Source organism: Eleginops maclovinus, chromosome 4 (assembly GCF_036324505.1).
Source record: "Eleginops maclovinus isolate JMC-PN-2008 ecotype Puerto Natales chromosome 4, JC_Emac_rtc_rv5, whole genome shotgun sequence".
NCBI classification, from domain to species: Eukaryota; Metazoa; Chordata; class Actinopteri; order Perciformes; family Eleginopidae; genus Eleginops; species Eleginops maclovinus.
Genome location: NC_086352.1, coordinates 25,298,855 through 25,324,083, shown reverse-complemented (window position 1 = coordinate 25,324,083; position 25,229 = coordinate 25,298,855). Strand labels below are relative to the sequence as shown.

General features: G+C 40.5%; 1 protein-coding gene and 1 long non-coding RNA gene across 3 annotated transcripts in view; one reads left to right on the top strand and one right to left on the bottom strand.

Moving 5' to 3' along the window:
• kcna4 (potassium voltage-gated channel, shaker-related subfamily, member 4) overlaps positions 1–9,806 on the top strand; it is a 44,169-nt gene extending 34,363 nt beyond the window's left edge. Inside the window, exon 2 of the mRNA XM_063882151.1 lies at positions 1,792–9,806. The gene's annotated coding sequence lies outside the window, so the exon portion shown is untranslated. The remainder of the gene's footprint in view (positions 1–1,791) is intronic.
• LOC134863572 (uncharacterized) overlaps positions 1–25,229 on the bottom strand; it is an 87,386-nt gene that overhangs the window by 41,970 nt on the left and 20,187 nt on the right. The window lies entirely within an intron of this gene.

Below are 25,229 nucleotides of genomic sequence, written 5' to 3'. Positions count from 1 at the left end.
TCCCGCTTATTTGACGGCCAGACAGGAGCAGGCTTTTACATACTGTATACACATGAGAAGTATCGTTACAGTCAGCCGTCTTAATATCCTTACAATTTAACCTAATCACTATTCAAGTGTGAGGTTACAGAAACTGAATAATAAGAAGGATTTCCTCTGATTTCACATGAATTAACTCCATGGCTGCCCTTCAGTAATTCAAATCTCTCGTGTATATTCTATATTTGGCCTCTTATCCTTACAGGTACAGGCTATTCTACAGGGTATTATAATGTAAACAACCACAGGTTTAGCTCTTAATGGGGAATTAGATAAAAGCACTCAGAATGTTTGTTGTAATTGCCTTGTGCCTGCTGCAGCTATGATTGCATACAGAATGTCTCTAACTCCAGAGAGACTTTGTGGAAATCCTCAAATTATTGAGGTGGAGAATTATACAGCTGCTCTGTTTAGAGAGGACGCTTGTGTCTAATAGTTTGCATCTTAATAAGCACAAATAGCAACGACACAGAAAAGTTATTACGTGACATCTTTGGCCCTATAGGGGTTCTCCACAATAACATAAACATTATGTAGAGAAGGAGTTTAAATCAGCATTACAAACACAGCCAGTGCCTGAGGAGGGGACAGTGCCACTCTGCAGCAGATTATGATGTGCTGGTTTGTTTGAAATTCGATCAATTTACTCTTCTTTGAAATGTTGTTTTATTTTGGACAAGTACCTGCGATTTATCTGGGTCTGACATATTATAACTCACATCATGAAATTACTTACAATTTGAAGTTTTATACTCCACATTAAGTACATTTATACAAATATTGGATGCAGGTTTGCTCTATAATCCCACAGATGTCATTGTTATTTCAAAGGATATGGCTGTGCATATTGAAATGGTACAAGTTAAAGCCTATTTCTGCCTTCAGGACATCACAACCTTTTCTGATCGTACAACAAATAAATCATCTATGCTCCGTAAAGCTTTGGAAGTTCCCAAAGTGTTAAAAATATATATTTTCCAGGCCTAAGCATTGTTTTAATGTTGTCATTAACAGATGAAGAGGGGGCGGCGGTGTTTCTTCCCTTATGTATAACTTGTAAGTGGTTTGACATCACCATTAACCCCAGCTGCCCATTGGTGACTCGTCATTAGAAACTTATGCTGTACAAACAACATTTGTTTACACCTACAGAGCCTCATTCCAATACTAGTTAAGGTCGCAAAGTTTCCCGAGACAGCAAATGTGTGTATGAAATTACACACACAAAATTACTTTTTATTTGGACAATGCAAATATTGTGTAGTAGCCCTGTCCTGCTTGTCCATATGGGATATTTACATTTGACATAATGGTATGGCAAAGAGGAGCATATGGCCTTCATATTTCACACAGTAACATAACATATCTTCAATAAAGTGCTTAAACAAGCTGGTAGATAGTCAGAAAAGTGAAAGACAATGATTTCAAGAACATTGTAGCTACTTAAGGGTGAACAGTGTGGAAAACGGCGTTTAAAATGATGCATTTATGTAGCTGAAGCTTTGTGGAAGTACTCTACTGAGTATAACAAAGCTCAGACATTCCCCCTCTCTGTGTTATTCAGAGGGAGTTGCTGCTTTATGGTTCTGATGGTTATCTTACGTTATACATCTTGCCCGGCTTCTGGGCGGGGAGAGGGAAATATGCGCAGCATCAGCTGGCATTTTTGGGCAAATTGCACAATCTTCAGGCTGCCATTTTCTCCAGAATGATGACAGATTTGCATCCGTTTCCTGTCTCTCTGTGTTGCAGCGCTGCCAGTTACAGGGAGAGGAGTATCCCCCACATCTCTGGTAATTGCAGAGAACAAGCAAAACATTGTGACCGGTCATCTCGAGCACGAGCGGACCCTGAAAAAGCAACAACTACTGGACGGGACTCGGCCCTCGAACACGTGGGGGGGAGCACTGCTGTGTGACATCAGTAAACAAACCCGAGGGTTAAGACTGGAGATGGAAACGAGTAAGTCGTGGCCCAAAATGATTGCCTTAATTACTACACATATACAGATGTATGGAGTGATGAAACTAAGAGACTTATAGTTCAAAGATGTTTTCTTTACATGTGAAAAAAGTGTCTTGTAAGGAACAGATGTGAATATTTTAATATGATAGAGATAATGTTTGGTTGTAACGTCGACATAATGTTTTAGTTGGGTCGGCTTTGTAGGTGTTACTAAATAGTGAGTTTGCTCTCTGCTTATGTGCAGTCAGCAGTAAGACTTAATCTATTTTTTATCTTGTTTCATATTGTCAACCAAACAAGGCTGGCCTGAGTTGCTCACTCAAATGCTGGCAACAAACTCTTAATTCACATCGTGTCATAACACATGAAACTCCTCATTCAGAAAGTGTACAGGGAGATATTGGGAGAGAAATGCAAGATATATATTGACTGGCTCAATGCAACACACTGAAATACATCAGAAGATTATCCTCTTACATTAAGATCCACTTACACTAAAGCAAAGATGTCAGGCACATAAACACCCTCATGAATATCTGCCACACTCACTTTCTATTAGAGAAAATCAGCGGGTGAAACTCGCCGGGCTCTCACCGTAAAGATGAAATACCTTAGGTTTTTTTCTCAGATGCAAATTTAGAGCTGACCAGCTGCTTTGTTGATATGTTTTCACTTTAACTGTATGCAAAAGTAACATGGACGTGTGTTATATATTTTTTTAAACCTAGCCTTGATAATTACATAACCAAAGGTGAAACCCTGAATTTATTGTATGTTGTGGACTTCTGGAAAATGTTGTGATATAGATGCACACTGAATAGGAAAAAAATGTAAATAGCAGACATTTATACTTGTGTGTCCTAAGATGTGTTGCAGATAGAGTTATTTGAGACTTTTTACTTTCTTTGACTGTTATGACCCTCAACCATAATCCTCTGTTTGTTTTTTTGTCCTCACTGATACAATCACAGTCCTCATATTGTTGTGAATGCTGCTCCAACATTCTTCTCTGTTTTTATTGTTGTTATTTTCCTTATTTGTCTTACAAATCCATCTACTCAGTCATTTGGAATTCCAAAACATGAGGTAGCTGTCGTTTGTGCAGCTTTGTCAGAGTAGCGTTGGATTTTGTTACCTCCCTTAGACCTGCGTTGTTGCCCATGAGCAAATAGAAGTTTTATATTTCCTTGTGGAAGTAGTAGTAGTCATATATCTGAATGAAGTCAGTATTTTATTTTCCTTGATTTTTCCCTCAGAAAAGCTGAATGTCAAAGATGTTTCCTTAGTAGTAGAAATGTGACCACAAAATAACCACAGTAGTTTAAAATAGATGTCAATAGTTAACTTGGGAAATCCTTACAATGATTTATTGGGAAGGCGTTTCTTCATATCAAAGGTTTTACCAAAAAGACCAAAATACTCCAGCACAAGTTATTGCTTTTTTAAAACAAACATTACACTGGAAATATGAAAGGAAGGAAGAAAGAGTGAAATCACCTTGCATGGCAGTGGATTATAATAGCAGGTCGTACACTAGTTGTCTCTTAGCTGTTTGTTGGGTGAACACATCTTTATTCAAGGTAAGTCAAAAAAGAAAAGCAACACAATTTGGCAGTTTAGTCAAAATCATAGCTTTGAGATTAAAGGAACTCAAAGGACTGCTCCCTTAATGACATTTAAGTAAACAATGGCTTTAGAAGAAACGTGATACTATCCGGATTTAAGTAAACAAAGCAAATACAAACCAACAGACATTCATTTCACTACTTAAGTTAAAGAAATACTGTTGGGAAATACATGCATGTGCTTTGGTTACATAAGAAGATGGATTCCACTCATAGGTGGTACATTTGAAGCTGTAGAGCGGTGCAGGAACGAGTCCTAAAACCAGTAAGTGAGTTAGCATGTTACCACTTCCGGTTCCCTCGTCTCAGAGTCAGTGGGATTACTCCGTAGGATTTTGGAAAATAGCTCGAAATAAGGTCTGTGGTTGATCCAAATTTAAGAGAGGGATCACGTTTTGTTCTACGACATTAAATACATCAGCAGTGACCCCCCCCCCCCCCTGGTGATTTTTGAAGAGTTTACGTGTCTGAAAAACAACGGTTGTTAACAAGTGGCTGAATAGGACTACAGAAGTTGTACATCATTACGCCGAACACGTAAACACTCCGGCTAAATTTGTTTGCAGCTGTTTTGCTTGAAAGCAAGTACTTGCGCTCTTGCAAACTCTTAAAACAAACGCTTCAACTTGTACAATTTTGAATCTGTATTTTTGAAATTTTAAATGTTTAAGTGGGCGTGGCGTTGAAGTTGTCCGACCCTGCTGTACTCGTCTGTAGTTCTGTTATAGCATAACGTTAGTATTTGTTAGCTTCTGGCGATTACATTTATAATTCGAAAATTATAAAAACTTGCATTTATCAAACAGATTCGTTTTCCACAGATCTAATTTTTTACAATATTCCAAAATCCTATGGAGAAATATCATTGCTTTTTTGTCGAGGGAACCCATGCGCAGCTTACTTACGAGTCAGCCTACAAAAATGTGTCACCTGCAACACTATAGGCAAGCACACTGTTAGCTTAGCATGAACACATTTATGTATCTATCTAATCTTTTCATGATCTTATGCTCACTACACATTCTGTGTCAGGAACTATGAATCAGAAAGGGAAAAACTGTTGTTTTCTGCCACAAAAACATTAAAAACACAACTTGAGCAGGGTTAGCTGGCCTCTCTCTTCCAGTCTTTATGCTAAGCTAACCTAAGAAATCACGGCTACATGTTGATTGTACAGACTGTCCAGAAGAGCGAGAACAAGCATATTTTCCCAAAATGTAGAAACTCGTCAGAGGTTAAATGGATTGAAGATCAAACCGGTCTGTAGAGATATATATTTTCAGATGTGATTTTATTAAACTAATCTTGTCAGATTATGAGCCTCAAGCACAAGCTGTCCCTGAGTGGGCTCTGACCTGGAGTTTCTACCTGGAAACAGTCACGATGTGGGCTCTCAGGAGGATGTGAGATGTAGCTATAGCCCACATGCACAACTACCATGCTGACAGCCAATAGTAGCCAAAAGCTGCAACAATACTGATAAATCTGTAAGAGGGAAATTAATCCATCTAAAGTCATGTTTAGCCACAGCTGGGTATTATCACAAAGCAGCACAAAAGGCGCTAAGCCAAAGAGTTCTATATGCCCACAGGTTACTACAGAGGGAGATCAGGATCAGCATGATTGATCCCCGAGGCCAACATGTCCAATCAAGCAGAACAAACAAGCACCAAAGGCGACCGAAGGAAATCTGTTTAACTGGGCAGACTCTAACCCATTTCCTCAGACTATAAATTAAACTCATTTATTTGGTTAGAGGCTGCAATTATGTCAAGTACAAGTTCACTTAAATCTGCTTTCATCAGGATTTCAGTAGTGACCTGGAGAGCTATAATGTATGAAGGCAGATTTTAAAGCAGATTGAATATTACTGGAAGAAAAATCATTTATCCACGTTTCAGAGCAGAACGAGACTCCAGCACTGAATAAAAAAAAGTCATTATCATAACAGGTATTTGTCAAGAGGTCATCCAGGTCATTCGGTATCATGAGTGGGAAAGGATTAGTGGACAAATATGGAACATAAGACTAAAGAACCAATTCATTTTGTCTTCGACCTAAACCTGCAGTAATAACTTTGGGATGCTGTTATGATTCAGTGAGGTTAACACTTGTGTGGCGATACAACCCGGTGAGAAAAATATGGTGTATTTATGAGCTGGAACACTGACAAGGCTACATTTATAATCTGGCTATGATGAATAAAATCACTAAAACTGACCTCATTAAAATTAACTATTGGCAGAGATTGATTTCACTTTCAGGAGGATCTGTCTAGGCATCGGAAGAAAAACTGCTTTTTTCATGAAGCTCACATATATATTTCTTGGGCATAAATTACTCTGAGACTCAAATCCTCTGTGCTTTTCACATAGGCGACTACACAAGATTAACTTTAAGATGAATGCCTCCCCCAATCAATAACAAAGGATTTCTTCTAAAACACAACAACCAATTGACCGCAGATCTAAAGCCATGCAAACAGCAGCCAAGTGGGATTTAGTGATGTACTCCATTTTATTCTGATGTCAGGGTTGAAAGACTTGACGCGCAACAGCCCAATCGAGCCCCGAGGCAGCTCTATCTCCATATATGTGTCCACCTTTTTTTATTCCCACGTATAAATGAGGAGCTGGGACAGAGCCTAGGGATGTTGTGTTTGATTTGTTCAATTAAGGCAAACCCTAAACCACCCAAAACAAGGTCAAATTAAGGAAAGAGAGGCAACTGAAATCTATATCGTATAGGAAAATAGATGTAAGCAGCTCATATATCACAGAGCAAAGCCATATAAATAAAAAATGTTGTTGGTGTAATAAACATAAATGTTTTAACGATAATCAGTTATCATTCCTGGCGTGTTGAACCAAGCCAACTGAACTAAATACAGCTTTTATGAGAGGAAAGCAAAGAACTGGTATACAAAAAAGATCCAAAAATAATCACAAGCTGCCCAAAGAAATGTTTTATCTACTGTACCAAATAAAACAAAAACCAAACCTAATCTGACAACACTGACTGCTCTTGCCCATTGTGATTAGGTCAGATGTCATGATATAAAGTAACACTACTAACACATTTCATGTTTACAGTTTTTGTATTGAATTAGTTATATAACAAATCTAACTTTAAAATGTTTTTGACTCCAATAGCTGAAGGACATCTTTAAAAAAGACCACCTGACTAAGCCCAATATCTTGACACTGCACACAGGCGGCACTGTAGACGTTTCCGTACGGCTCAGTTTGATATTACGTACCACAGACATATTCATAAAGGAAAGTAATGCGGATACAAACCAGAGTGTTTACTGTAACATCCACAGTGTTAGATAACACCAGGAACCCGTTTTAAGTCTTAATCTCCTTATAAACAAGGTAGCTTATGAGGAGCACTAAAAAAAAACTGTTGAACAGTGACGCAGTTTGTGTTTGTTTGGTACTGGATGTTACATGACTGACTGGATTTTGGGGTTGTTTTTCACCATCTGCCTCCTGCGGAACAGTATTAGTGCTCTTTGGCGCAAAAACAGAGATTACAGTGTGTGCCTGGTCACATCTGTCTTAGATAGGAAGAATAAGGATTCATACCTGTGTGTTGACAGGCTCTGGACTATACTGGTAATGTCAGCTCAATTTACTCGGTTAATAAACCCGTCGCCCCAATATAACTTCATCTAGGAAATACTCAGTGGTCACTACTAAATGTCATTACTGTTCTTGACTAAAATCAAGCCCGGCCCTGACCATTGTGCTGCCCTAAGCATGATTTTAGCTCATTGATGAGTTGATTCAAACTTAGTTTCTCCACAGAGAATCATTAAAGCATTACTTTAAATGTTTACCGAACATGAGCCCACACGTTTCCTGGTAAATTGTCTAATAAGAGAACTAAGAGGTGACAGTCTTCGTTTTTGAAGTTAGCTAATTTTTTTCGGAGATAAGAATATTAATTTGATAACAGTGACCCTCATTAACTTCATTAGTCAAATGTAACTTTGTTGTTTTTTGAACACTATTGTACCAGAGCAGTAGGAGAACATGATATGCTAAATGAAGAAGGGGCATTATTTTGCTGAAGTGCTCATCGTTAGAAGGTAATTAGCACTTGCACCTTTTTCAATGACAACCACAGAGTTGATTCAGTGTAGTTCAGGTTGAGGTTTGAAAACATAAACGCACACATATTAAAATCTTCTAGTGAGAAAATCTGTGCACACACCCACAGCAGCCGGAACGTTTATTGCTCTCAGAGGACCCTTGAGCAAAGCAACTGCCTGCTTCTCCTGACTGATGCCGTCCTCTCGGGTGTCTCAAAGTGAAATGTGGATCCTAATTGCACAAAGCCTCATAGATCAAGCTATTGGACATTCACATAGCTTTACAGTGCAATCAAAAAGATATGTCTTTGCTTGAAGATGGAAAACTTTGATCGATATGAAATGAATTGCCAACTATTTTGATAATCTTCTCAGTCAGGCGTCCTCTGGTTCAAGGGTCTCCAATGGGAGGATTGGATGATTTTAATTTGCAATAACTGATAAGAAATTGAATTTCTGTGAACTAAAAACATACTGTATCTCATCAGACTGTGTAATGCATGCTTTTCCTCCCTTTTTAAATTATAACAAGGACATTATACAGTTTTTTTTTCACTATTTCTGGACATTTTACTGATCCAAAATAAAAAAGTGAATAATTTGGAAGATAAAGCAATAGTTACTGTAGTCCCAGCTCTAATTACAACATAACCGTTCTAAATGATATAATCATGCTATGTGATGAATGTGCTGTGCTCTGTGATATGGAAATGTAATGTCTAATAGCACTTTTTGGGAAAAATTAAAAACACAAGCAAATGAAAACAAACATCTCCACCAATTTGACAATAAAGCTTTTAGGGAAACGGGTGCAAAAGAAACAAAACAAAATGACACATAAATCTGCGAACACACAGAACGGGTGTTATTATGTTTTCTGTTTCTGTATAATGGGGCACTTGGTGAAGACGTTTCCTCCATTTGTTTAGTCTATTTTTCATGCGTCTTCTGTAATTGCAGCGTGTTGAGCTTTCAAGGTGGCCGCAATCATTGAATCAAAAGTAAATTTAACTGCCTGCTGACGGTATTAAACATGCCCTTTTTGGAAAGCACCTTACTTTAGCCTGTGCAAACATATCACTATGGTGACAGTAGGTAATTGCAGCAGATCCTTTGTCCCCTCAACAAGCCTCCAAATGTAAAGGCCAAGGATCATCAGCATGTTTAACTGTTCGTCAATGTGTAAATGACCTGTTTTTAATTTATAAACTAGATGTCTCCGATTAAACAACCTTTCATTTTTATGTTTTTCAAAGTCTGCTCCAGTGTTACATAAATCATTAGTTAAAAAGATTGAAAAAAACAAAGAAAAGAAGGATGCATTAAGATGTGAATTTGACACAAGGGCGGGATTCAAACCCATAATAATCTGGTGTCTATGCAAGCTGTTGCAGTTTGATCAGCCAAGGACAAGGTCACATTTATATGATGGTTATAATCCAGTTCATCTACATTAGTCAGTGATCCTCTCCATCATCTCGCCTGCAGAGAGGTCCACTGTCTACAGGCATTGTGGGTAGTCTTTAAGTCATGGAAGACTATAATAGTTTTTGGGGATGATGTCGGAGGCTGCATTTGATTTCATATGTCTGCTTCCCATTTGTGTACCAATTATATTCAACATTTGTGAGCGCCTCGTCAATCATAAAAAAAAAAGGGGAATAAGCAAAAGGAAAACCGATGGTATCTATTAATGACCATGTAAAATATTTCTACAGTTCAGGTGTTGAGAAATATCCATATGAGTTCTTGGCCAGCCTTGCTTTTATTCTGCATGATGCTTTGTTTTGAGAAAAATGCATCCTAACCCAAGGTATGTTTGTATTCTTTTTACCTGAGGGAGCTCCTCTCCTATCTTTCACCCTCTCTTTCTCTCTTTCTCTCTTTGTATCTTTGGAGCTTGTCATCTCTGACCCTAAAATCTCCTTATTTTTTGTTTTATTTTTTGGTAAACCTTCTGGATTTTCTACATTCATAACATTTTGTAGACAGCAATATGAGATGTGATTGAAAATGGAATATGTGCAAAGTTGATTAAAGAAAAATATAATATATTCAATAAAAATTCAGAAACAGAATTGGTTTTACATGTGCTTTTTTTGTCAGAGGTAAACTGTCTGCATGTAGCTTTTGTTGTTTTAACACCATAACAGTCATTACTAAAATTGAACCTGACTTCTAATTGTTTATTCATCATTATGTGGTCATATGTTTTGTTTGCTGCTCGCTGAACTATTTACGTAAATTGCTTGTGTCTCTAAAACAGAATCAGCTCTGTCAGCAAGGGCCGAGTGTTACAGTGACATCATGTTTTCATCCACAATGGCCTTTTATGGTGGTTGCTTCTGAAACTCGATGCCATAGCCGTTCATGTTCAACACCGTTTAAATATTTTAAATGGGTCCGTTGAGGTGCAATCACTTGACTCCTGGACAGACACCAGTTCATCCATCAAGCTGCTGATAGACACGCAGCTGCCGGGTTATGCTTTGCCTCCTCGCTGCAAAACACGTTCTAAGAGGTTGCAGCCGGTTCACCTTCAACAAAACTTCCAAAAAGCAAATTAATATAATGTAACAAACCGTATGCTCAACAAAAACATACAAACTAAAGGAATTTGTCATGAGTTTGCTATGCAACCCTGAAGGGTCGACGTATGACTCTTGGATCAGGTCAGGGTAAAGAAAATTAGACCAGTGTTATATATAGCAGCTCACCCTTTGCAGCGCTCTTCACAAAATAATACGCAAGGTCTACACTACACAATCACAGAGTCATGTGCACACATTTACAGAGCAACCACAAACACAAACAAGCAGCAAACACCCAGACCAAGTCATTCAGACGAATGCTTTGTCATCATGAGCGGACCTGAAAAAGCAGTGATGCAGGACGCGCCATTGGCTGTTTTGCTCCGGTGGTTGTACTCGCATTAACTATGAATGTGAACAAATAAGTATGAATGACAAAATTGCACAACATTTTTCTTTATATTGCTCTGTTTTTAGTGAATATTTTGTCTTAAAATATAGCTCCGGAAAAAATGAAGAAACCACTCCAAATGTTTCTTGAATCTTTATCTCTACATGTCATTCCAGTGTCTGTTGAATTCCAACACAGAGAAATGTTGTCAGTAGTTTAAAGAATACAATAAAAATCTTTTAAAAAATCATAATTTAACTCAAGACACACCTATAAATAATAAAACAAGGGAAAATGATAATGCTGAAGTGGTCTCTTTTTTCCACGGCTGTATGTGTATTCGACAAAAGTATTATTTGTGGAGTGGGTTAAATTAGGTTTCCCCTGGTTTGTGTGAGTATATATATATATATATGGTTGAACCCAGAGTGAGGCATGAAAAACAAATCTCCCAGCATGCACAGCTGCATCAGAGGAGCACTTCCCATCTTGTCTTGCATTGATATATTGATGGTTTGTGTAATTGTGCACTTCAATTCCATACTTTTGTTTAGAAATTAGAAAATGTGTTGGACCACGAGTGTTGTGTGCAAAAGTGGTAAACTGTGCTCCAAATATAAGTGCGTAACTAGCTGACTAGCTCAGAATTGATGCTTTTTTTTAAATGGTTTGAGTAAGAATAATTGAATTATGTTTTCTAAATTAAATTTGTTTGAGAAAAAAAGACTCTGTACAATTCCAAACTTAAAGTACAGGCAGATAGAAAGTGCAGTGACAGCAGCGTCTCAGCTTCACACGTGTCACAGCTCCTGCTGCTCCTCACTGTCTGCTGCTGTCCTCCAAGAAAACACCCCATCACTCAGAGGTGTAAGGCAACACCTGACAGGAAACAATATCTCGCCACATGGTCAGAGGCTGCCCTCGTACATTCATGCCAGTGGATTTGGCATTCACCATTTCCCCTCTGCAAGGAAACCCAACGCCGCTGTACTGCATGCTGCTCTGGCCCCTGAAACCCAATCGCCCAAATCCCAAAAGCTACCTGCCCGCTCCTTTACAATCAGCCCGCCTGTCGCAGGGCGGAGTTGTCAGCCACAATAGTGCTTGCTGCTATAGACAAACTGTTCTTTTACATCCAGAAAATGTCAGGAGGCCTTCTGCCAGACAAATGCAGCATGACTAAGGCCAGGGACCTCCCCAGGGGAACATTTACCAGTTTCAGCACTTAGATCCAGTGGCGCTGACCTTGGACTTACTCCCCTGGCAAACTCCTTTCACTCTCCATTTATTAAATTTGACAGTCAACGTCATTGAATGGATGTGTTGTCAAGGATAGATACATTTCACAGGTTTGCTGTAATATTTATATACTGTACGTCTGGGATGATTTATGGAGACTTGAAGGAAGAAAATTAAGACGTAGCGATAGAGATAACAGTGGAAAGAACATTAAGATGGATTGACAGGTAAACTAAATGCATGCATCACTAAAGGGGAGTAAAAGAGCTGGAGAAAAAGAGTAGAAAACAGCAGCAAAATCCCAAATCAAGCGAGTTACATAAACACATCAGTGATTTCCACAGGATCTCACAGCCCGACAGAGGCTTTGAAGTCGGGAGGCTTAAGCAGCTTGTTAGTTTTCAAATCTATCTGCACACAGAGTGAGGAGAAATCAGTGTTTGGGTTGTCAGGATAAGGTGTTATTAATCTGATAAGACTATACCGAGTGTGAATTCCCTCCAAATGTGCTTCATTTCTCCTAGCTTTCGCACAAACAGTCAAGTAGTGGATGCTGCCGGATGTTTTTATGGTTCCACCGTCTCCTCCACATGTTCATGGGCGTTTGAATTGGATAGGATGTGCTCGAAATTTTCTAAGGTTTACTATTTTCAAAGGAAAAGTGCCAGCTGTCAAAATGTCAATTCTGGGATGGTCTGAGCAGGACACCACCCAAAATAGAGTTTTTGACCGATCGCTGTCACTCTCTGACATCTCAAGGTGTGAGAATGGACGGACAGAGGGTCATGGGTCGAAGAATCCAAAGCAGGCCCAGGTCTGGTCTGGCATTTCAGTGCCGGGGCCCCCAACGGTGTGTAAGTGTATCCTTGCTGCTGCTGCTGGTAAAGTGGAGGAGAGTCTATTTCAGTTTGGAGTACAGAAAAATAAGAGTTTTTCTCTGCTCTTGGTGGAAGAGACCGAACAGGATATTTAGTGTGTCCTTCTCTGGCTCACTCATCCCTCCACTGCAGGCCAGGCGGAGCGCTTCCCTGTCACTGCTCTCTCAGACCGTGATGCATGATGGACCGAAGTGCTCGCACAGCTGGGTCGCCGCTGAGCACACGGCTGCTCCAAAGCGTTCAAGAACAGCAGCTCAGCTCATCCTGTTGCAGATTCAGTCATCACCGTTCAGTCAGGATCAGAGGATCTCAAATTGATACCGCTTGAGAAGAGAGAAGAATCGAGGCGGTGATCTCACTGACATCTGAATTAGTCATGTGATCGGTCACGCTCCGCTCATCGGCAGGAGACCAATTGAAGTGTATTCCCCAAACTCAGGATGAGGCTGGGAGCGGAGAAGCGGGTGCTAACTTAGGGAGGAGGGAGGATAGTTTCAGTGTTGAAAAGCATTTGGTGAGGTGTGTGAAGGGAAATTTCTGTTTGTTGTCATGGTAACAGGCAGTGTGGTCCATAGCAGAAACCCATCCCTAGCATAGAGGCTCGATCAGGATCCAGCGGCTCCTCGCAGCACAGCTCCTCTCCTCCATTTTGAACATAACGGCGCCGGTTGTGTGATGAATGTTTGATGATTGGTAAAGCTGCGAGTCACAGGAAGTATATTTCATATGCAGCACGGGGCTGTAGAACTATCTGTGTGGATGTTGGGCTTCACACATGTGAGGTGAGTCACTGAATGGTTGTGGGGAGTGTGAGGAAGACGTTCCTTTTTATGGTGTGCAGGATTTCAAGGCAACCATGCGTTAAGGTGAGAGAGAAAATGTCAACAAACAGCAACATTTACTGTAAGTGTGAAACCAAACAGAGACAGAAGACATGAAGAAGATTTGAACAGTGTTTGGTATTACTCGAATATGTTCAGTGATTGTAAATGAAGGTTATGTTGTATTCTGATTACAGATCTGCAAGAAATACTGTCCTCAAGCCATTTGAAGTGTTACAGTGGACAAGATCATTGATTAGATCATTCCTACAACGACTACAATCACCAGGAGCTAAACCCCTTTATCTTTATTATTCTTGCTTTTTGCAGGGTTTGTAACTTGTTAGGTATGGATAATAGAAGTTCCAGTAAATATGAATATATGAGAGTATATAAACTAGTTGGGAGCAGGTCTTTATAGGATTGAGAGTTTATTAGTAATCTACAGTAGAAGGCAGATTTAAAGGTCTCCTATTATGCTATATTTTAACAATATATTGTAGGCAATATCTATACAAAACTTGTCTGTGAAGTGTTTTGCTCAAAATACCAAACAGATCACCCATTGTAGCATGCCTCATCCCCCTCTATTTCAGCCCTGTTCCTGAAGTGCTGATTCTGTGACGCTTTAAATTTGAGCTGACCTGAAGCTGGCCACGCCCCTCTGGAGGCATGATCTCTCTCTGAAGAGAGAAGTTTCTAACGAAGATAAACGCTGCCGTGATTAAACCCCATATTATGTTCCAAACCACATCAAGAATTATTTCTGAAACACTTCTCAGTGTTTACCACTAGAACAGAGACATTATATGTTTTATATATACAACAACTCGCTCCTGCAGACATCCCGCACAGAGACACAGAGGTGCTGCGGAGGGGATTCAACTCGCGACTGTATATTGTGGACGATAGGTTGGGACGTGTCACGTGGGCGGGACGGGCCGACAGTTCAATGTAAAGCCAGCCCACATTTCCGATATGACGTCATATCGGCAGCAAATCTGGATCATCTCGTTCTCTCGGGGACCTTTAAAGTTATCTTGATTACATTGCTTAATTTTCCATACAACTCTTCTTTTCTGTTTTAATGAAGATGGTTCAAGTACGATTTTTCAATAGGAAAATGTTCAATAAATGCAATTTCTTTTTGGTATAGCCCTGAAATATAAGTTGTAATTGTCTCTTCCAAGTGAAACACACACATTGTTTCATAATTCCACAAATAAAAAATGGCCGTCTGTCCTTCACTAGGCCAGCATTCTCTCTCTCAGCTAATCGTTTCAATTAGAATAATAGCTATAGAAACGAGATCCATTGTTCTCATTTCAGATGATTGGTGCTTATTGTTGTAATTGTATCTGTTTAATTACAATATGTGTATTCAGAAATGTTAAAGATTTAGATTAAGTGGCGCATTAGCACAGTGATAAGCATCAAACCAAATAAAATGAACCCGTTATTTACTCCACCCTTTGCCATTAACAGGATAAGTGGATAAAAAAGATGGATGAAAAAGTCAAACAAACCTCACACAAGTGACAAATATAAAGTCTTGAAGTTTAAGGCTGGAAAATAACCTGTCAACTGTAAGGATTAATATTAAGGTTAGGATGGGGATTAAAATGTGGAATTAGGAAAAGACAGGGGTTTAGGTTGCGGTTTATATCGAGTGTTGGTGGGGGACGTGTAAGACAAATGTGTGTAAGTGTGTTTCACGGAGGAAGACACATCCTATCAAGAAGCAGGAAAGCCGCCGTGTTTGTCTACAAAGATCCTGTGTGAGATCTGTAACTCCACTTTTGAATCAGACACATTTCCGACTTCCCTGTGAATGTAGCAAACAGAGACAGAGAGACACCTGCACACACTCTTTCCTTCAAGGTACACACCAGAAAAACAGACTCAACGTTCCTCATCTCTGCCTCACTCACACATGAGCAGAGAGTGAGAGTGAGTGAAGAAAGCAGCATACGCCTGCCATTCACTCCTGACTGTAATCCCCAGTGCTTCCACAGCTGTAAACTGTCAGGCGTCTGCTATGATTGTCTGTGCGTGTTTGAGCGTGAAGCCACACATCTCCCTTTCCTTCAAGAAAAAACGATCTAAAATTAGATTGACCTTTTTAAATCTAGTTTTTCCAGGCACTAAAATAGAAAAATCAAATGGCTTGCAGGGAAACAAAAGCCTTCCCCCCCATTCTGAGCATCACACAGTCTGCGCCTGGGAGCTCAGGCTTTGCATAAAATGAGCATTGATAAATTTAGCAGTGCTTACTTAACTCGCGCTCAGTTTGAATTTTACTGATGAGGCAGAAAAAGACGTTGATTTCACTCCAGCTTCCATCTGCTTATCATTTTTTGCGGTAAACCCGCAAACATGCAGCCGCAGTGACAGCAGCGCCTGACAGGGAGCGGGCACGGGAGTCACTCAGCTGAAAATGCCATGCTGTGGAGGTAATGTTATAGAAGTGTTTGTCAGAAGTTACCCCACACCTCCTCATCCTCCTCTTTCCAAACCTGCAAAGCCTCTACATGAATATCCACATCCAAAAACCTCAGAGAAGCTGTCAGTCTATTTTGTGTTCAACTTTCACGATGTAGACTAAAAGCTTCTGGTACAGATTTTCCCTGAAGAAAAAAAAAGGGAGTGCCCTATTTTAATATTCAAAGAATCGACACCAAAGAGTAGTTGTTTTACAAATATCTCTGGCAGTGAAAAGAATAAACCCTGTCAGTGTGCAGGATGTGTTCTTTTCTCTTCACTGCATTTGGAGGCAAGAAACGCTCAGACGCAGCGAAGCATGATGGGAAGAGATACCATCAGAGAGTGCGTAAGCCGAGGAGAAACCACTCTCCTTCACTTCGATTGGACAATTCTGTATCAATTTGAATAGCACAGTCACAGGCCCATCTATTGTATTAATTCAAGAGAGAGGTGATGCATTTCAGAGGGCAGACGGTGGGAGTAAACAGCAGCGCAGCAAAGCGAATGTCAATTCATCTCATCACCGGGAAGCAATTACCTCTCTGTAGACTGGAGCTGCGTCTCCGCTGCACAGAAATATCCACACCACTTGAAGGGAGAACATACTGAAGGCCTGCACACAATCTCTTCCAATTCTCCCCTGGCAAAATGACCATTCAGCCATGCCAAATGTGGATCAGGAGCGAGAGAGAGAGATGAGCAAATCACAGGCAAAAGGAATTCTGGGTAATACAATGCCAGTGATAAGCCTTTAGATACCCCATCCATTTTGTTCAACATGAGCAGTCTCTGGGATGGATGTAGGTGGAGAGAACGGTCTCTCCATGGCTACTCCTGATGATGCAACAACAACAGAGCAACAAGAGACCCTTGTGCTGAAAACAAGAAGAACTTAAGGGGGGAATGACTTAAAATACTATGTTGTGATTCTGCAAGAGAGATATTTTAGATTTGTGGATGGTGTAGAATGAACTGATACCATGGGTCAGTGCGCAACAACTTAGCATCACTTTAAGTAAGGGATAATCAGGGCGATCAAGATCCCTCCACTTCGAGCCGAGCTCCCTGATCATGTCAATATGTTAATACAGTTCATGTTGAGAGACAGCAGGTGCACCGGGGCTAACTAAACTAACCTGGGACAGATGTTGTGCCGTCTACACAGATTGTTGATTACACTCACAGTCCTGAACGTTTCAGATAAACTTGATTCCACGCAGGGAAGCGGTGTAAAGCAGCCACTGCAACTTCCTTATTCTGGATGAGAAGTGAAGGACGAGGTATGTCAAACCAAGACAGATGGGAAGCACAGTCTCTTAAGCCCACTTTACTAATGAAGGTCTAATGATATGTGATGTTAGAACCCCCTCCCCAAGCTATTTTTCACCACATGTTTGGGTACATAACACTCATGACCTCTGGTTTCCACAGATGCTGTTTCTGAAAGGCATGAGGTGGCCTTTTGCTCTGTTTACCTCCTCCATGTAGAGACGGAGAGAATTTTAAATGAACTCCTGCTCTGGGTTTGCAGTGTCGATGCATGGTTAATGTCCCGTCTTACTTACTGCGGGTCGGTCCAAATCTTCTCCTGTTATCACATTGCTCTTGCAAATATAAAAATGTCAACAGGGCTTTCACTGAAACACTTGAGGGAGTTTGAGTTTCAGGGGAGCTTTCTTTTCAACACTAAGTACTTTTAAATGCACACCAAAGCACCAATTACTAGGAGGAATGACCTAAATCGGCTTCTATCGATTAAGATGTTGACATGGGTCAAAGATAAGTGGTTTATCTAATAACACAATTTTCCTGGATTAATTCAATTGATGATTCATTCAAGAGTCTCTTCCTCTTGGAAAAACAAAAAGGCTTGTCTTACATGTCAAAATGTGGCTGAGGCACAGTTACAACATACATCTAGAAGGGACTGAAAGCAATCAGGCTAAAGACAGTAGGGTTAAAGAGTCTTCATAAATAACACACAGATGGAGGTGAAGAGAGGCATTCCCCCCACTGAGACCGTACAGAAGTTAAGTGGGAAGAGTTATCTTGGGTGTACTAACATCAAAAGTCCCTTACATTTTCTGCAAAAACAATGGTAGGTGACCGGCAGTTGGAGTTCCTCCAAGGCTTGGAGAAGCATGAGACTGTTGGCTGCATTCAAAGACATTTGGTTATTTGATATAAAGTGAGAGGTACAAACAAAAAGGGAATTGAAAAGTAATTTTGGAGGCGCATGTTTTAAACAAGCGCTGGGCACAGAGTGTAAACAATATACATGTAAGGTAATGATTGCACATCTGATAAATCTGACCAATCATTCAGCATTTTAAATGAGGTTACTTTCTGGTCCTATGTAATGTAGGATGACTATCGTAGCTATGGTTCCGTGTTTTCCCCAAACTTCAACATTATTGCATTTCTCGGAAAAAAAGTGTATAATATAATAATTGAAACTGAAAACTAAAATGTGAACCTAGAGGATTGTTAAATTGTCCAGTTTATTCTTTGTTGAGGATAATTTGGGGATATGACGTCAAAGCAAATTATTTATCAGTATGAGATAAACCCTGAGTTTATTATTGAGTATGTACACCACCAAGGCAAAAATAAATCACCATTATAACATTTCTAGTCGGTTTAACCCATTGTTCTTTTCACAAGAGACAGTTAGTTTAACTGTGAGCACCAACTATAGACACACTGTTGCTATAGATACCTGGCGTGCCATAAACTCAGAATAAACTTTGTTTGTTGTAAACAATATTTTAAGTGTTTTGTTTTTATAATGTTTTACCAGAAAACCTCGAGCGAACCAGAAACAAGTATAAAGCAGCAACCATGGCCGCTGGAGGGCTTTGTCACTTTAACGCTAACAGAATTGTTGGAATAAAATTGGATTAATGAAAAATCCTAAGTGTATGCTGTTACTATCCCCTGTAATATTGAGTAGTATCGCTCATTCTACTAAATCTACGCACAGCTTTTTATCCTTAGCACACATTTGTCAAGAACATCTTGGACAAAAAGTTAGGAGTACTGAAATATTAATGTTTATAAATGATCTACTGTGTACCAAATCACTAATGCAGGAGGTGCAGCAGGGAGCAGAGGCTGACAGCAGAGGGTATGAATGCTGAGAGGCTTCTGGGAGAGAAGGAAACAGAATACAGTGCAAACATCCAGACTGTCAACAGAATAAAGCCTAATACAAACACCTGATCTTTGTTTGTCCCTTTATATGATTCCTCCCTCCACTCAGCAGGCAGCAAATCCAACAATACATCAAGTGTCAACATCTCTCCCAATGATGGCCAGACTGATAAATTGGCCATGCTGATTTAAGAATAAATGGACATTTCAATACAAGTGTACAAGTCAACCAAAAGTTGCAAAAAGTCATTTGAACTCAGATAAGTGAGCAGTTCTTCTTTGCAAAGATACTCCCGTCACCTTCCGGGTGTGTTTGGTCACAGCATGATAACAACACACAGGTGTCCCTCGGGCAGATAATGCAAACAGCACTGCCGTTGTGTTGCTACAGAGAGAGTGGTGTTGCGCACCGCTAAAAATGATCCCCAAGCACGCTCAAAGTTTGAAATGTTTCCACTCGGACCAATTTTACCGGACCTTTCGACATGCAACTAATCAGCTGTGTGAAGCGTTGCAAGCTGGCCAGATAGGTAAGAAACAAAACGTGACTGCGTATCACTTGAATGCAGCTTTACATTTGTAGTTTCATTACACAGCGTAATGCCAAAGATGTTGCCCTGAAAATGTTTATTTCACCATCATAAGCAGTCTCTGTTTGAAATTTGGCAGAATCTTATGTGCATCGACGCCAGCTCAGGACCTCAACACCTTCCGCTTTAGATCTTCTGGGACCAGCCCCCAGCCGATGTTACAGTTGGTTTACAGAAAATGTCTGAGTGAAGCTAAGCTTGGGGCTCCTCTTCCTAATCAGGGTCTTAACACAAGTTGCTCACCTTGGATGATGTATTCTCTGAATGAATGAATCATGTGTGACCAAAACACACATTTTTGTAGCCCTTGGCATGTGTAATCCTTATCCTGTGCATGATGAAGCTGCACGTCTTAAAGTGGCCTTCCATTAGGACCAGCCCACGGCAGACCTATGTAAGGTCATGCTGGTTAGTCCGCACATTGAAATGCAGCACCTGTCAGGTGGACGGATCATCTTGGCTATGGGTCATCTCACATTTGAGAGCAATAACTATTTTGCGTGCATAGAAAAAAGTATTTAATTACAACAAATGAAAGCAAAATCAAAAGCTTTCCTTTGAGGTTTTTGCTTAGTGAATGAATCTTGATCACCGTTTAGAGCAGGGGTGCCCAAATACTTCCCAGTGGAGGGCCAAAATTGAATGTGGGGGAGGGTCATGGGCCAAAATGTTAATTTTACAGTACATTAAGTTAAATATACGTGTGCAGTAAATATATGTGTGCAGTACATTAAGTTAAGCATAGGTGTGCAAAATAAACACTATCAAAGTCATTTTGAAAAATGAATGATAATGTGTATTGTGCTTCACATTTATGTTCTTAAAATTACTGATCATCAATCTGGCTTCTTTAAATTAGAAACATAATTGAAGCACTATGAAATATTTGAAGACAGACATGGAATATTACTAGGCCTATATAACATACTCCAAGGTGACACATTGGAGGCCTAGGCCTACACATTCTGCCTGAAGTAGGCCTATCAGTGGGAGTCAGGAAGCCTGTTCTAGGTTTTTAAAAGTCTCTCAATATCAGGCTCAAGCTGACTAACTGACAAAGTGAGAATGTCATGTAGGTGAGAGTCAGATAAAGCATTTAGCAATTTGGAGTTATTAAGATTAATCAGGCTGAAAACCTGCTCACAGACATAAGTACTTCCAAAGAGGGATAACATAACCTGGGCATGTTTGCGGATCTTGCCATATCTGTGTGCGGGAACACATCTGTAAAAGTCCTGTAAGGACCTGCTATGGAGGTCTGAATCAGACTGAAGTTCCAAAAGTTCCATTTGAAGCTCCTCACTGACTGCATCCACATTTACAGAAAAGGGTTGAGCAAACGGCTCAAATACTGTTGTATTCGCACGAAAATCTTCAAAGCGATGGTCGAACTCCACCACAAGATTGCTGAGAATGTCGAGGTATTTTGGTGTGTCTTCCTCCATCAACCCAGCTTCTCTGAGGCTGGGGAAATGTGCCAAATTTCCTGAATGTACAGACACAAAGACAAACAGCAATGTAATATGCAAGGTTGTTCATGAAATGAAATGAAATACCAAACATCAATCAAATGAGAAAAAAACAACTTCTTTTGTTTTGTTTATGGCTGCAGTAGTCTATGAAAAACAAATACTGCTACTGTTAGTAGATTTAAAAACAACATCTATTTTCCACCAACACAAAGTATGCATGCATCACACAAATATCGTAAACGTCGTAAAACTTTCCCACGGCTCAGCCACCGCACCTCCTGCTGGTACAATACATCACCATACTGGGCATCCATCTCATCAAGAAGAGCTTTGAGCTGACGGTGTGAGAGGGCCTTTGAGCGAATATTGTTGACAATGGTGACGACATCCTGCATCACGTTCTTCAAGCCGATGTGTTTAGCGCACAGTTGCTGCTGATGCAAAATACAATGCTATTTAAAAATCGAGCCACCAAACTCACAGACTTTGTCCGACACAAGTGCAGTTAGGCCTGCTCTCTTACCGACCATGACCGGGGCTCCATCAGTTGTGATGCCAGATAGGGTTTCCCACTTCAAACCGTTCTTGCCCATAACTTGCTGGACTGCCATAAACATATCGATACCTTTTGTTGTCCCTTTCAGTGTTTCAAGCCTCGCTAGTTCTTGGCACACTTCAAAGTCCTCACTGACGCCTCGCAAAAACACCAGCAACTGTGCTGAGTCAGATGTCGGTGCTTTCATCGCACGCGATGGACAAGGCAGAAAACCGACCTGCTCTTTGGGCTATCTGGCTCCGAACATCTTCGGCCATGTCCTCAACACGGCGGGTGACTGTGCTCCGTGAAAGACTAACCTGAGAAAAAACCTGCATCTGATTTGGACACACAACTTCAGCAGCAATTGTCAGACACTCTTTGACAAAATCACCCGCTGCAAAAGCTCGTCCACTTCTGACAATAACATTGCTAATGAGATAACTAGCCCGAGTGGCATTTTCTTGTGCAGTAGACGGCTGAAGTAAAGTTCGCTGCTGGCTGGTTAGCTTCGTTAGCAAGTCTGCTACCTTCACCTTGCGATGCTCTCCTGTGTATTTTGCGAACTGAGAATGCTTAGTTTCATAGTGACGACAAATGTTGTACTGCTTTGAAACAGCGACCCTTTGCTTACATAACAGACACACTGCGGTGGAATCGACCTCGGTAAAAAGATAATCGTGTTCCCAACTTTTTTTGAATTTTCGTTTGTCTGTGTGCCACTTCCTAACAGGCTCCATCATTGTATCCTCTCACTCACTGGTCTTGTGTGTCATCGGATTAGAGCTGGCAGGAGCTCAACAGCGCCACCCTACCCTACCATCAATGTATCTCACAATGGTATTATTTGGAAGTGCACCAATAAATAATATTCAACGAGAGATTCCGAGCGCTGACGGCGGGAAAAATAGGACAGTGGGCAAGGCGCGGGCCAAATATAATTGGGCAGCCATGGTTTAGAGAAAGTTAAAGATGGCACTATCTAGGGCTGCACTAGAATAAAGATTTTTCTCGTTGACTAATCGTCGTCAATTCAGGCGATTAGTCGACTAATCGTCTCACGTACATGATTTGACATGATTACATGATTTTACAAAATCATAATACATTTTTTCTCCCAAAATGGTTTCAGTTTCAAAGGCTGATAAAGAACGTTATTATACCAACATGGTACGCTGTGCTTTACATGAAATATAAAATAAAATGAATAATTAACCGTTGAAATATAAATTACATTGTACACGTAGAAAGCGCATGAGTCACAGCGCACCGCACGGACGGAGCAGTCCGCCCAGCAGCGGTACACACAGCAGAATCTCCGGTAACAATTCTTAACGTGCGGTGAAGAACCTTTTTTTCTCCCACTAATGAAAAATTAGACGACAAATCATTTTTTTGCCGGCTAACAATTAGCCGACTAAGGGGTGGCAGCTCTAGCACTGTCAGCAGCCACTAACTTGAGCTGTTTAACCTTGCGTCCCAAAGGCCAATATCAGTATCAGTTGGCCTCCACAAGCCCCTCCACAGGATGAGGATCCAGGTGAGCCAGACACTTGTTCGCTATAAGCCTCATGCACACTTCTCCGGGGCGGGTCCCCTTCACAGGTCATCCGTTGGCACAGCCTCCCCCTGCAGCCTGCTGGAAAATAAACAACACCAAAAACTGCTCAGACTCCGTCCAACCTCCGAAAGCGTGCATCTGCCATACAGAGCTTTATTTCCTACAGTGTCAAACTCCAGCAGCTCAGGAGCTGTGAACGACAGACAGCCCCCCCCTTTCCTGCTGACAGCCCCCCCCCCCCGCAGTGATAACAGAGACAGAGAGGATGTCATGCTCACAGTCATCCTCCCCTTGTTCAGACAGAGTGGGGATAGAAGGAGAGAGAGACAGACAGAGAGACAAAGACAGAGGGAGACAGGAACCGTGAGACAGGCAGAGACGATTGGGGGTGCCATGCAGTGAGCTGAACGCCCGCAGCGTACATGACCCTCCCCGTCTAGACACCGACACACAGCAAGTTCCCACTGGCTGAAAGCTTTACTTCCTGCACAGAAACAGAAGCAGCATTCAGTGGTGTAGCAGTGCTAAGCTCACACATCTAGTATTCATTTTATTATTATTATGCATATCTTTGAGCCCTTTCATCAATAAAAGCTATAAAAAATTAAAAGCCCTTTATACGGAGAGAAATTGGACTTTATCTTACACAACTTTTGTGATAAATCAGCAAATCAATATATGGCAGTCAGGATATCTCTCTCCCATACCTCCCACCTCAGTCTACTGGTATATGTGCTGAGGATGTTCCCATACCCCCACACATGTTTAATTTCTTTACACATTGCCTTATTGTTTGTATGATTCTATTTGCCAGTTAAAAATATTCTTCTCATTCTGCTGAAAGACATTTCTCTGCTGCTGCAGTAACAGAGCTTCCCCACAGGGATCAATAAAGCTTCAGCTCATCTTATCTTTTAGGAATCTGAAGGGCAAAGCTCTCGGTAACATAAAAGACATGATTGTGAAGCTGGGTGCAGAGAGCTGACCTGGAGAGACTGCAGCTTTATGTTGTGTACTTTGTTTGTACACACACCATACAGTATGCACGCCGAAGATTAGGTTTGTCATCGTTGCAGGGACGCAAACTCATCAGGTATGAAAGGTGTCAAGGATCTAAACGAAGGCTGAAGGTAACGCTAGGAGTTAGTGACAATGTATGCAAGCTCAACGATTCATTAAATAGTGTTGCGAAATAGTAACTTTGACAAATTCCAGCCATTTAAGCATTATCATAGCATTTCCTCTTGTTTTATTATTCATAGGTATGTCTTTGAGTTTTTATGTTTTCTATAAACTACTGACAACATTTCTCTGTGTTGGAACTCAACACACACTGGAATGGCTGCCATACATGTAGAGATAAAGATTTAATAAACATTTGGAGTGGTCTCTTCATTTTTTCGGAGCTGTATCTAGAAAAAAAGATGAATTGCCAACAATAGTCCTTCAATATCAAAGGGCAAAGCAGCTAAAATGGTTGATATTGTTTAAGCTACAATCACATTTATTTATAAAGCACATTTAAAAACAACCCACGCAGACCAAAGTGCTGTACAGAACAAAGAAGCTAGCCAGCACAACCTTTCATAGAATAAATTATTACTGTCTTATATGCTCATTTCTTACACAAATATTTAACTGCAGTCACAAGATTATGTATCGTTATCAATTCCACACTTTTATCCTGTTTCCTAAACCCACGCACCTGGAATCAAAGTGAATAAACATGAAGTGCTCCTTATACTGTAATCGTCTTTGACATGGAAACAAGACCAAAACACTTAGTCGCTTTGGAAGCTTCGCTGTAACGCTCAAATCGGAAAAGAATGTGTTTGAGAAATTGCTT